The sequence below is a fragment of the Bubalus bubalis genome, chromosome 5, assembly GCF_019923935.1.
Source record: "Bubalus bubalis isolate 160015118507 breed Murrah chromosome 5, NDDB_SH_1, whole genome shotgun sequence".
Taxonomy (NCBI): domain Eukaryota; kingdom Metazoa; phylum Chordata; class Mammalia; order Artiodactyla; family Bovidae; genus Bubalus; species Bubalus bubalis.
Genome location: NC_059161.1, coordinates 99,821,578 through 99,834,911, shown reverse-complemented (window position 1 = coordinate 99,834,911; position 13,334 = coordinate 99,821,578). Strand labels below are relative to the sequence as shown.

Genomic DNA, 13,334 nt, shown 5'->3' with positions numbered 1-13,334 from the left:
TTTTTTCTGTATTTTATAGTGACATATTTCATAGTGATCAGAGTACCAGAGAAAGGCCATATGACAACTGAGGAACATAGAATAATAAATATAAGATTTCTTTAGTATAGTTTTTTTTTTGAGGGGCAGTTAACTTTAGAGCAATTATTTCAAGTTTAGTCCACTGTTGAATTAAAATTAAAATATTTTTCCCGTAAGAAATTATGATGTATTCCCCATCCTAAACTTTAAAAATAAAATAAAATAAAAAAAAAAAGAAATTATGATGTAAATCTCTCAGTACATGAAATTAACACTGCAGGTTTCTTTGGGACTGCAAGCTTCTTTTGACCTAGCTTGGAATGTATATAATGTCTCTTCTGGTACATTGTACTGGCCAGACAAATTTCTAGGGTAGGTAGAGATGCAAGGAAAGGATAATTAAGGCCTCTTCAAGATGGTAAATAATTTTCTGCCATCTTGACCTATCACAATTAAACATAGTAAGTTTTGCATTTAATAGTGTAGTTTACTTTGTGTCCCAAAGCATTCCTACTATGATCTATTGAAAAGTAACCTAGCATTTTCTAAAAGAGAAATAAGTCAGTGAAAAAAGCCTTGATGTCAGTGAAAATAATAGAGAACAGCAACTACAATCACAAAACTTTGGCACGGACTATTCACTACTGCCTAGAAATGTAACCTTTGAAGAGAACAGGCACGGAGGAGCAACAAATAACCACACTTGCAAGCATCAATCATATCCTGAAGGGGAAGAGAAGCAAAAGCAATCAGGGGTTCACATGCCAAGCTGTTTATATTCTCATTGTACACTGGATTAGAACAGCACATCTAGGCATATTCGTTTCCAGAATTTTATTATTATGCATTTTGTTCTGGAATGGGAAAGAGTTTATATTGTGTCTGGGGAAAATTATATGCCTCTGTAGTTGATAATGGCAAACCACCCTACCATCCTGCAGAGAGAGCAATTACAGATTCGTGTGGCACTATTTCAAGGCCATAAATATGCTCAGTACCATAAGAGACTGTATCTTCTTTAAGCAAATGAGTTCATGAGTAAGAGAAAAAAATGGATTACCTAGACTGCCCTCTAGTTAGGCTGCCTAATTAATCACTTTGAGTAAATTCTAAAAAGAATACCCTTAAACTGTTCTCAATGCAGGTCTCCAAGGACACTGGCAACTGATCACAGGGCCAGGCACAGAGCAAGGATTAACTCAATGGAAGCTGCTGTTTTAAAACATCTTTGAAAAGTCACTAATGTTAAGCATTGAAATCATACTCCTATTCAGACAGACACCTGCATTATATCGGGTTTCCTGGGTGGCTCAGTGGAGTGGTAAAGAATCCGCCTGCCAATGCAAGAACCACAGGTTTGATCTCTGGGTCAGGAAGATCCCCTGGAGAAGGAACTGGCAACCCATTCCAGTATTCTTGCCAGGATAATCCTAGGGACAGAGGATCCTTGCGGGCTACAGTCCATGGGGTTGCAAAGAGTCAAACATGACTGAAGCAACTGAGCATGCACACACACCACATTATATTATGGAGATGCTCTGACATACCGCATAGATTAATATCAAAAATAAAAGAGTTGTATACGTTTTAAGATCTTTGTACATTTCTTGCATGTATTCTTTCCATCTCTTCTTGATCTCTTCTGCATTTACTATGTCTCTTCCATTTCTGTCCTTTATTCTGCCCATCTTTGGGTGAAATGTTCCCTTGATATTTCCAATTTCCTGAAGAGATCTCTAGCCTAACCCTTTCTCTTGTTTTCCTCTATTTTTACACACTGTTCATTGAAAAAGGTCTTCTTGTCTTTCCTTGATATTCTTTGGAACTCTGCATTTAGTTGGATGTACCTTCCCTTTTCTCCCTTGCTTTTCACTTCTCTTCTTTCTTTAGCTATTTGTAAAGCCTCTTCAGATAACCACTTTGCCTTCTTGCTTTTTTCTTTTCTTTGGGGATGGTCTTGATCACTGCCTCCTGTACAATGTTACAGAGCTCTGTCCATAGTTCTTCAGGCACTCTGTTTAATAGATCTAACTCCTTGAATCTATTCATCATCTCCACTGCCTATTCATAGGGGATTTGATTTACGTGTACCTGGCTGGCCTAGTGATTTTCCCCACTTCCTTTATGGTTTAAGCCTGAATTTTGCTATGAGAAGCTGATGATCTGAGCCACAGTCAGTTCCAGGTCTTGTATTTGCCAACTGTATACAGCTTCTCCATCTTCAGCTACAAAGAATATAATCAACTTGATTTCGGTATCGAACACTTGGTGATGTTCATGTATAGAGTTATCTCTTGTGTTGTTGAAAAAGGGTATATGCTATGACAAGTGCATTCTCTTGGTGGAATTCAGTTAGCCTTTGCCCTGCTTCATTTTGTTCTTCAAGGCCAAACTAGCCTGTTACTCCAGGTATCTCTTGACTTCCTACTTTCACATTCAAATCCCCAATGATGAATAGAACATCTTTTGGTGCTAGTTCTAGGAGGTCTTCTAGTTCTTAATAGAACTGATCAACTTCAGCTTCTTTGGCATCGGTGGTAGGGGCACAGTCTTGGATTACTGTAATGTTGAATGGCTTGCCTTGGAAATGAACTGAGATCATCTGTCATTTTTGAGGTTGCAACCAAGTACTGCATTTCAGACTTTCTTGCTGATTGTTAGGGCTGCTCCATTTCTTATAAGGGATTCTTGCCCACAGTAGTAGATATAATGGTCATCTGAATTAAATTTGCCCATTCCTGTCCATTTTAGTTCACCAGTTCCTGAGATGTTGGTGTTTAGATACAGAAGAGATGGAAAGAATACATAGAATAACTGTACAAAAAAGATCTTAATTAACCATATAACTGGTTAATTATATGGTGTGGTCAGTCACTCAGAACCAGACATTCTGGAGTATGAAGTCAAGTGGGCCTTAGGAAGCACGCTGTCAATAAAACTAGTGGGTGTGATGGAATTCCTGCCTTCAAACTGTGGTGCTAAAGACTCCTGAGAGTCCCCTGGACAGCAAGCAGATCAAACCAGTCAGTCTTAAGGGAAATCAACCCTGAATACTCATTGGAAGAACTGATGCTGAAACTGAAGCTCCAGTATTTTGGTCACCTGATGTAAACTGCCAACTCATTGGAAAAGTCCCTGATGCTGGGAAAGATTGAGGGCAGAAGGAGAAGAGGGCATCAGAGGATGAGATGGCTGGATGGCATAACTAATACAACTGACATGAACTTGGGCAAACTTCGGGAGATGGTGAAGGACGAGGCCGGCCTGGTGTGCCATAGTCCATGAAGTCGCAAAGAGTTGGACTTGACTGGGTGACTGAACAACAACAATACCTTTTAAGAACATATCATCAAGTCATATACATTAAAATATCAAAAATATATACTGTTTCCTTTCTTATGTTGACTAACTGGAAAAAGTGGACACACAAAGAAGTCACTCAGTCATGTCCGACTCTTTGCGACCCCATGGATTGTAGCCCACCAGGCTCCTTGGTCCATGGGATTTTCCAGGCATGAATACTGGAGTGGGTTGCTGTTTCCTTCTCCAGGAATAAGTGGACAGCCACTAGTAATTACTGGGCAATTTCCTTGCAGTCAGCACTGTTATTAACACTATGAATTCCAAAAGACCTATAATGTACAGTTCATATTTACAAAAGCTTTACACTCTAGTAGGGAGAGAAAATGTTCACAAGAGGAAGTTTTAAAATCAATCAGAATACCTGAAAAACAGAGAATCATGGAATAAGAAGATAACATAAATTAATTTATTCTTCCATTTGGGAGCATTTGGGAAATGGAAATGAAAACTTCAGAGAGACATGGTTATACTGAGAAATAAAGTAGCATGAACATTTTCATATTTCTGCACAGTCTGGGCTTTATGAGTGAATAGCAGACATGCCTTGGAAGTTAGAGATAGCACATTGCTCTGGAGAGACTTAATTCATATTTTCCCTGGAGTCATTTGCTTCCTTCCAGGATGGGAAAGCTCTCTTCTCAGAATGGCTTTATGTTCCAAGGCAAAGATCTCTCTCTCTCTGGAAGAGAGGAGAGGAAAACATGCCATGGCTCTACGTAAGTTGCTAAGCCTTTCAATTCAGGAGTTCCTCTCCTCCTGTGGTACCTCTGGCCTGGGAAAATTGGGAGTGGAGCAATGATGGGAAGCACAAGATGCTCTGTGAGTAAATGGTGTGTGCTTTGATCCAGAAGTCTCCTGTAAGTACACACAAGAATGTATATGCATATATATGTATATGTATATATGTGTGAATATATATAGATAATATGCATCATATATACCTCACAAATACATACATACATATACTACCTACACAACACACTATGTCAGGTTAACTGTTAGCTTAAAAATTGTAAAGGATGAATCTTCATAGCTTCAAACTTAGCAAGCTATCTTCCCTAAAGAGCTTACAGTCTGGTGGGGCTTACAGTAGCTAAGATGAATACCAAAGCAGCTAAAAACTGTACCAGCCTTCACTGTGAATTCTGAGAAATTCCTTGACCTAAAAAGACACCAAGAATATAGGAAGTCTTATAGGAAATATGCCGATAACTCTATAAGTAGTGAAAGTTTTTGTTTTTGTCAGTTTTTTTTTCCCCTGAAGATTAAAAAAGAAGTAAGAGTGAAAAGCAAAGCAAATGGCAGAAAGCTTTCCTAATAAAATGAAATAGCATGCATTAAAGGCAGGGAGGGAATGATCGTGCAGCTCATTCAGATAACACTAGAAGGTTAATAATGAAGCAGAAGCAGTGTTTACAAAAGGAAGGGACTTAATATTTCTTGAGTTCCTGTTATGTACTAGTTACTGTACATATATTAACTCCTCTAATCTCTGTTCTGTCCCTCTTTGGAGGATTATTATTATCCACATTTCACAGATAAGAAACTTAAAACAACATGACAAGAAATATGTAATTAAGAAACCATGGACCTACCATTCAGGCCCTCATCTTTCTGACTTCAAAATCTGTATTGTTATCATTCAGGCCATGGCACTGAGTTCTTAAATATTAATAAGATATACAAGATATTTCTAACAGTAAATTATTTCTACTTTGTATTAACTAGATATTCATTTGTTTCCTCTTTGCCCACTCTGAGAAGATTCACTGTAGTTTTATTTTTTTTCCACTAATGTCAAATTTTGAACATAGCTCAAATAGGGGAAAAAAATAGGCAGTGATGTTGATGTTAATTCATATGTGCATCTAATTTAAAAAATTTGAGGTAATGTATGTGGAAGGTCTTTTTCCATTACCATGAAAAATCAGGGGTTAAATATAATATTTAACTAAATGTTACTATATTTATTAATATAAATATTAACTAAAATATTAATATCAAAGGAAAAAATACAAATTAAATAAATACAAAAATTATAATTACAATTATAGAAAAAGATATTTTTCAAAGGATGCTACTTGTTTACTACAAAACTGAATCATATAACCACTAAATGGATGAAAAAATATGATATATCTATGTAGTGAAATATTATTTAGTTGTAAGAAATTAAATACTAATATATACTACTATGTGAGTGAATGTTGAAAATATATTATGCTAAGTGGAAGAAGCCAGTCATAAAAAAAAAAAAAAATTATGCTGGCAGTTATATAAAATATCTAGACTAGACAAATCCATTGAGACAGAATGGCTACCCACTGCAGAATTCTTGCCTGGGGAAATCCCATGAACAGAGGAGCCTGGCAGGCTACGGTCCATGGAGACACAAAAGAGTCAGACATGACTGAGCAGCTAAGACTTTCACTTTAGGGCTTTCTGGGTGGTTCAGACAGTAAAGAATCTACCTGTAGTACAGGAGACCTGAGTTCGATCACAGGGTCAGGAAGATTCCCTGGAGAAGGGAATGGCTACACACTCCTGTATTCCTGCCTGGAGAATCCCATGGACAGAGGAGTCTGATGGATCCATGGAGTCACAAAGAGTTGGATGCAGCTGAGCAACTAATACACGCACACACACATACACTCATTGAAACATAAAGTAGTTTATTTTAGTGGTTTTCAGAGGATGGGGATAACGGAGGAATTTAGAGGCATAGGGTTCCTCTAAGGATGGTAAAAATATTCTAGAAAGACATTGATGAGAATTACACAGAACTGTAAACATACTAAAACCTGATTAACTGTACACTTCAAAATAGTTAAAATGGTGAATTGTATGTAATGTGAATTTTATATAAGTTTTCAATGGAATACGTGACAACAAATATCTGGTGCAAAGGTTACAAATATTCTATGTCCTTAGAAGACATTACTAAATTTTCCCAAAATTATGTTTTTCTAAGCCTAACAGAGTCCTGTTAAATATAGTATCCCAGGCAACTAAACTAATCAACTAGAGAATCTGTGTCAATATATATCTGCCATCCCTAGAGACTAATTTATCTCAAGAGTACCTTTCAATCCAAACATATCTGAATGGCATTTATTGGTATTGAAATTCTAAGGTACATGTCAATATTTAAGATAACTAGTGACCTGGACAATACAAGTAATGGAGGAATTTCTCTATGCAAGAGTTTCCAGTGTATTATAAAAAGCCCAATACTAATCTAGGAGCCTTAACAGTATAAGAGAAGTGTACAGCATGTCTTCGCTTCTTTTATATCTTACAGCAGGGGTCCCCAGTCTCCAGGATCTAAGCCTGATGACCTGAGGTGAAACTGATGTAATAATAACAGAAAATAATAACATAAATAAAGTGCACAATAAAGGTAATGTCCTTGAATCATCCCCAAACCATCCCAACCCCCAGTCTGTGGAAAAATTGTCTTCTATGAAACCAGTTCCTGGTGCCAAAAGGGTTTGGGGCTGTTGTCTTACACTACTTTTTTTGTATTACTCATTTGCTCCATTTTGTAGTTTTGAAAAGACAAGAATTCATACATTCAAGATTGAAATGCAAAGTAAACGTATTTTTGCATGAGAGTATCCATCAGAGGGAGACCTGTGGCAATACAGGGCGGACATTCCAAGACTATTCCTCAAAATAGCCTTCCTATATTAGCTCCATTTATAATTGCTTTTTCCAGAGGACATTATAAATGCTGGGAATCCTCTGGCCTATGTCACTCAGATAAAATAACCTTTACTTCATTTTCTTACTTGTATATTTTTCTGCTATCTATGTGCATTTTCCTCCCACACCTCCTGTGTTTTCTTTTCATTATCTCTATTTATCCTCAAGGTATTTGAGAGAGAACACATAACCATAGAATAATCTAAAGAAAAACATGTTTAAAAACAAAGAATTTAAGAAGAATCTCTTTTGAGTTTTCAAAAGGAAAGATGTTAGCACTTGGAAAACTATGATAATTTTAGCTGGGTTATGTGCTTTGCATTACACAATCATTTGCCACCTTCTAAATGGATTATTGAACCAAAGTCAGAATCACTGAAGGCTGCTATGAAAGCCAACTGTTTCCATTTTCCCATTTTAAAATAGAAAACAAATTAAATTGCATGACATTTTTTGTGAATCTAAATGAATCTTTTATTGTTAAAGATAACAAGGGGTACAAACTGCATAGATGAGATCTGGAGCATAAATGCCTAGGAGACAATGTCATCATTTAAAAACACAATATTCACTGATAATATAAAGTCATTAACAGCAACTGAAAAGGGCAAGGGCTGTTATCCCTCTCAGAGGTTTTTTCCTCTGAGTCAAAATCTAAGAGTTTTTGTTTCATTTTTAAATATCTTGGAGACTACCCACTCCTTTTGCTGAGATCTGCATTCTTCAAAAGCAAGTATTTTAAGTCCCTCCATGTTATGAATCATCTGCAATGTATACATCAGTGTGTTTGGCCACTGGGGCTCCCACTACAATGCCACTAAGAAATTTACTGCCCTCAAGGAACTCAGAGGTGTGTTTCTGGGTGGGACGTGGGATTCTAGTATGTTCTAAATGCAAGACATGAACTTTCTCCTTATTTTTACAATAAATGAACCAGACTTAATGGTCCTGTGGCTTATATCAGCCATCTATTTCTTTTTCTCTTAAATATTTAGCATGCAGAAAGTGAAAATGTTAGTCAGTCATGTCAGACTCTCTGTGATCCCATAGACTGTAGCCCTCCAGGCCCTTCTGTCCATGGAATTCTCCAGGCAAGAATATCGGAGTGAGTAGCCATTGCCTTCTCTAGGGGACCTTTCCAACCCAGGGATCCAACTTGGGTCTCCTGCATTACCGGCAGATTCTTTACCATCTAAGCCACCAGGGAAGCCTGTGCAGTGTTTGCCTCAATGTATAATAACATATCTCTATGAAATGCTCATCTTTGGTAATACAAAGCCAACTTGAAATTGATTTATTTCCCGTGGTAGAGGAGTGCATAGTCTGTGCTGATGAATGGATGTGGGTGTGATGGTTGCTGATTTCCTCCCGAGTGTTCCCAGGGAGCCACTGCCTTCACATTGTTAGTAATACTAACAAATCAGTGCCTCCTGGAAGGCCAGAGTTTATCTTTTCAAACTTTATGATATCTGAACTTTTACAAGTGCTTCATAGTTCATGTTTTGAACTTATTTTTTTCCCACATATTTTCCATGAATTTGAGTTGTTTCTTCAGTTTCTCCACCACAAATTCTGTTAGTATGGGTTTTGATTAAAAACAGTGTATAGAAATGCAGCTGACCTGACAGAATGATGAATCCTTCAGACACTGAAATAAGATTTCATGTATTTGGCTGGATAGGGTAAATTAATTTTTCTTTTTTCCTTCTATACAATGAAACCAAGAAAAGGAATCAACTACGCCTTTTTTTTTTTTTTTAAATAATCATGCAGGTTTTCCAGCATTTGGATCATCCTCAAAACTGAATATCTGTCAACTTCATTCTGTCCTCATCCAATCCATGAGTAGTAGCAACAAATATGGAAGCAGAGATATTTATTTAGTCAAGATTTCAAATAACTTCCTATGCAATTCCCTAAAATGACTAACCAAGGGTAAGCTACATGATCATGCTGTATTACAGCAGTAATCAATTTACTGTCTCTGAGCCAGAGTTGCTATTTTTCCTTCCTGTCCTCTCCACTAACCTAAATTTTGATGACTTGCAAGACCCACTCAATTTCTATCCAGACAAGGAGCTATTCTGATCATTTTAGTTCTCATCCAAAGAGATGTGATTTAAGGACTTGGTTCTAGAGGCAGACAGACTTTGATGGAAACCTTGAGTTCATCTGTCATTTGCTGTGTAATTTTGGCAAGTTTAATATTTCTTATCTCAGTCTCCTCATATGAACAAGAAACATTCTCTCACTATATTTTCATAGGCTTAAGAGACCTGGATGGAAAGTGTATAATCTTTACACACTTTATACATAGGAGAGTGTATAATCCACTTTAGATGACACTACTTGTCATCTAGTTTAAAACTCTGGCTAGATCATGTACATCTCTCTCTGGATCTTTTTGGTTTACATAATTATGTATACATTTGACCCTCATTTCTTCAACTATTTGAAAAATATTATCAAAATCAGGAACTGAATTGTTGACATTACATGCATTTGTTATACAGAGGGTATAAGTGATCAGGCAAAAAAAATAGGGTCAATAATCTTGCCACTGAGAAGAGAAGTCTAAGTGAAACTCAAAGTTACTCTATGGAAGGATGGAAGGAAAAGTGGAATGAATGTCTGGGCAAAAGTGTTCCTGGCAGAGGGGAAAATAGAGTAAAGGCTTAAAACAAAGCATATCTGGGGTATTCAAAAGGCAGCAAGGAAGACTGTGTGTCTAGGACAGATATGAGGAGGGGGTTAGCAGTAAAAATGTGGGCAAAATAGTAAGGGGGTGGCCACGTTGGATCTGCAGACCATTGGTGGCTCAGTGATAAAGAATCTGCCCACAATGCAGGAGCCTAAGGGGACGTGGGTTTGATTCCTAGGTTGGGAAGATGCCATGGAGGAAGAAATGGCAACCCACTCCAGTATTTTTGCCTGGGCAATCCCAAGGACAGAGGGAGGCTGGTGGGCTCCAGTTCATGGAATCACCGAGTTAGACAAGACTGAGTGACCACGTGTACACCAGGTCCCTGTTGGGCTTGTACTTAATTTTAGTGGTGAGCTCCATTCCATGCTAAGAATGATGTTAAACAAATGAAGACAGTGAGAATGGTAAACATAGAACGTGACATTTTAGAAGAGATAACAGTTTCCTTCCACACTGTTGATTAGTTTTTTTCCTCTTGTCTAGCCTGTGCTTTAGAGGGATGCGTATCTTTAGTGGACCAAGTGCATTCACACTGCATCACAAGGGAGAGAAAGAATATTGTTTTCTGTTGATGTTGCTTAGAGGAAATAAAGTTTCATAAATGGGAGCAAAGGGATTTTCTGTTGCTCCTAAATAATTTCTATGAGGGTGAATGGCCTTGAATTCCAATGAGACAAAGGAAGGAAACATATTGAAGGAAAACATATAATTTTGTTATCATAGTATATCTTATTATAACCTTCAAGAAACAGGGTAGATGACAGATCTCAACTTTTAATTCAAATATTCCTAGTTCCATGCCAACCTTAACAGAGAGGTTACACAGCTTAGCTCTCACTAGGAGGTAATTGCTGATGTCCTCTGTGATCTAAGAGTGGGATAATGCTTGCTGTAAGACAAGCATAAGGTATTCAAGATGCCTAGCATATAGCCACAGACTGATTCCAAATCAGGAATGGGGGAAGTCAAAGCTGTATAGTGTCACCTTGCTTATTTAACTTGTATGCAGAGTACATCATGAGAAATGCTGGGCTGGATGAAGCACAAGCTGGAATCAAGATTGTCGGGAGAAATATCAATAACCTCAGATATGCAGATAACACCACCCTTATGGCGGAAAGCAAAAAAGAACTAAAGAACCTCTTGATGAAAGTGAAAGAGGAGAGTGAAAAAATTGGCTTAAAGCTCAACATTCACAAAACTAAGTCATGGCATATGGTCCCACCACTTCATGGCAAACAAGTGGGGAAACAGTGAGAGACTTAATTTTGGGGGCTCCAATATCACTGCAGATGGTGACTGCAGCCGTGAAATTAAAAGACACTTGCTCCTTGGAAGAAAAGTTATGACCAACATAGACAGCTTATTAAAAAGCAGAGACATTACTTTGCCAACAAAGGTCCGTATGGTCAGAGCTATGGTTTTTCCAGTAGTCATGTATGGATGTGAGAGTTGGACTACAAAGAAAGCTGAACACAGTAGAATTGATGCTTTTGAACTGTGGTGTTGAAGAAGACTCTTGAGAGTCCCTTGGACTGCAAGGAGATCTAACCAGTCCATCCTAAAGGAAATCAGTCCTGAATATTCATTGGAAGGACTGATGCTGAAGCTAAAACTCCAATATTTTGGCTACCTGATACAAAGTACTGACTCATTTGAAAAGACCCTGATGCTGGGAAATATTGAAAGCAGGAGGAGAAGGGAACAACAGAGGATGAGATGGTTGAATGGCATCACCGACTCAATGGACATGAGTTTGAATAAACTCCGGGAGTTGGTGATGGACAGGGAGTCCTGGTATGCTGCAGTCCATTGGGTTGCAAAGAGTTGGACACGACTAAGCAACTGAATTGAACTGAGCATATAGAAGTTTCTCACTATTGGCACAGGAAACTATTACATTCATTGGTATATTTTTTAGAGACTATTTCCAGATTCTATCTTCCAAACCTTGTTACTTGGTCTTTCCTGTATTCTGTATTCTGTTCCTGTATCTGTGTGTTCAGATCCCCACACAGAATGTTTCCATTATTAACCCTTTGTTCTATGCATAACAATCAAAAGTGCCAATATCCAGCTGAATTTCACTCCAGCCTGGGTAAGAAAAATACTATTCCTCCCCTACACACCCTCACTATAACTCCCACAAGGAAGACTAAAATTTATCTGAAATAGTTATCTAAATAACTATTAAGTCACTGTGGTCAATTTAGACAGCCAGTTTAGAGGATGCTGGTTAAAGAAACACCAGATTCATTTTCCTCCATTGCCATGTTGGTATCTTGCTATATCTGTAATTCTCTACTTGATAGAATTAAGATGACAATAAACATATATACTTGTTCATTTTCTTATTCAGTGATGAATGACTCGTTGAAATTTTCCTGGGTACCAGATATTGTTCAAGCTGTGGGATTTATTAATGGACAAGTTAGACAAGGTGTCTGCTTTTAAAAAATGGGTTCCTCAACTGTTCTCTTTCATAATTTACTATTCTCTGCTTCTACATCCTGCATGTCAATGGGACATGGGATGTCTTAATTCTGCTTCATGATCCCCTGGTTAAAACTCTGAATATGGTAACCAGCCATGTGCCAGGCTTGAGCTAATTACTTTGGGTTATAAAAAGGTGTGAGATATCATTACTGTCCAAAGAAGCCTGAAAAGTGAAAGTGTAGTCATTCAGTTGTGTCCAACTCTTTGTGATCCCATGGATGTCTAGTTATATACCTCTTTGTTTCAGGTATAGTCTTTACTTTCAGGCACAAGCCTTATTTATCAATTCTGGCATGAGCCAATGGGCTGGGCTTCACTCTGCCCCTCATTTTGGGCTAAAAAACAGGACCAGATGGTATTGGTTTTATCAGACTATTAAGATTCTTAATTATATAGTGAGGGTTTTAAGAGAGGATTTTTCTTACATGATTCAAATAAAATATTAAGACTAAGATAATAAAATGGGGCTTGTTTATGAAGAGTGTTTATTCTCCTGAGTAATAGTTACAATAGAGTCAGAGAAGTAGAATACAACAGGAGAAGATGGAAGGATCCTTTATATATCAGGTTTAAAGTTTTGGGACTCCATACTCTGCTTTCCAGATCCTAACAATTTTGATATTACAGAAAGAAGACAGCATTCACCTTCTTTAAATTGAAGGTTGTACAACCCCTTATTCCATCCCCACTTTCAGCATTATAAGACCTTCTGAGTAATAAAAAGTGAAACTACAGAATCATAAATTGTAAGATGTAGAAAGACTCTTAAAGGTCATGTTGCCCTAGATTTTATGTGTTGGATGAGTATCTGCTGTACCACAGAAATTCAACATAGTGGACTGCATGTTGGCGAAGAATTTGTGATCCAATTTCACTCTTATAATGTGTGCTAAAAGTAAGGCATTAGACAAATGGTTAGTGGTATGAAAGCCCCTTTTAAACTTTACTCTTTCAATTTTACTGCCTTTTAAACATTAAGCACAATCAATAAGGCAGCTCTATCAGAAGAGCTTTTGGAATCATGGAAACACTCGACAGGCTCTAG

General features: G+C 37.5%; 1 long non-coding RNA gene across 1 annotated transcript in view; it reads right to left on the bottom strand.

The window, feature by feature from the left end:
- Positions 1-3,776: 3,776 nt before the first annotated feature.
- The window catches only part of LOC123333772, a 104,407-nt gene continuing 94,849 nt past the window's right edge, over positions 3,777-13,334 (bottom strand). The window contains exon 3 of the long non-coding RNA XR_006551322.1: positions 3,777-4,239. This is a non-coding gene — a long non-coding RNA (uncharacterized LOC123333772). The remainder of the gene's footprint in view (positions 4,240-13,334) is intronic.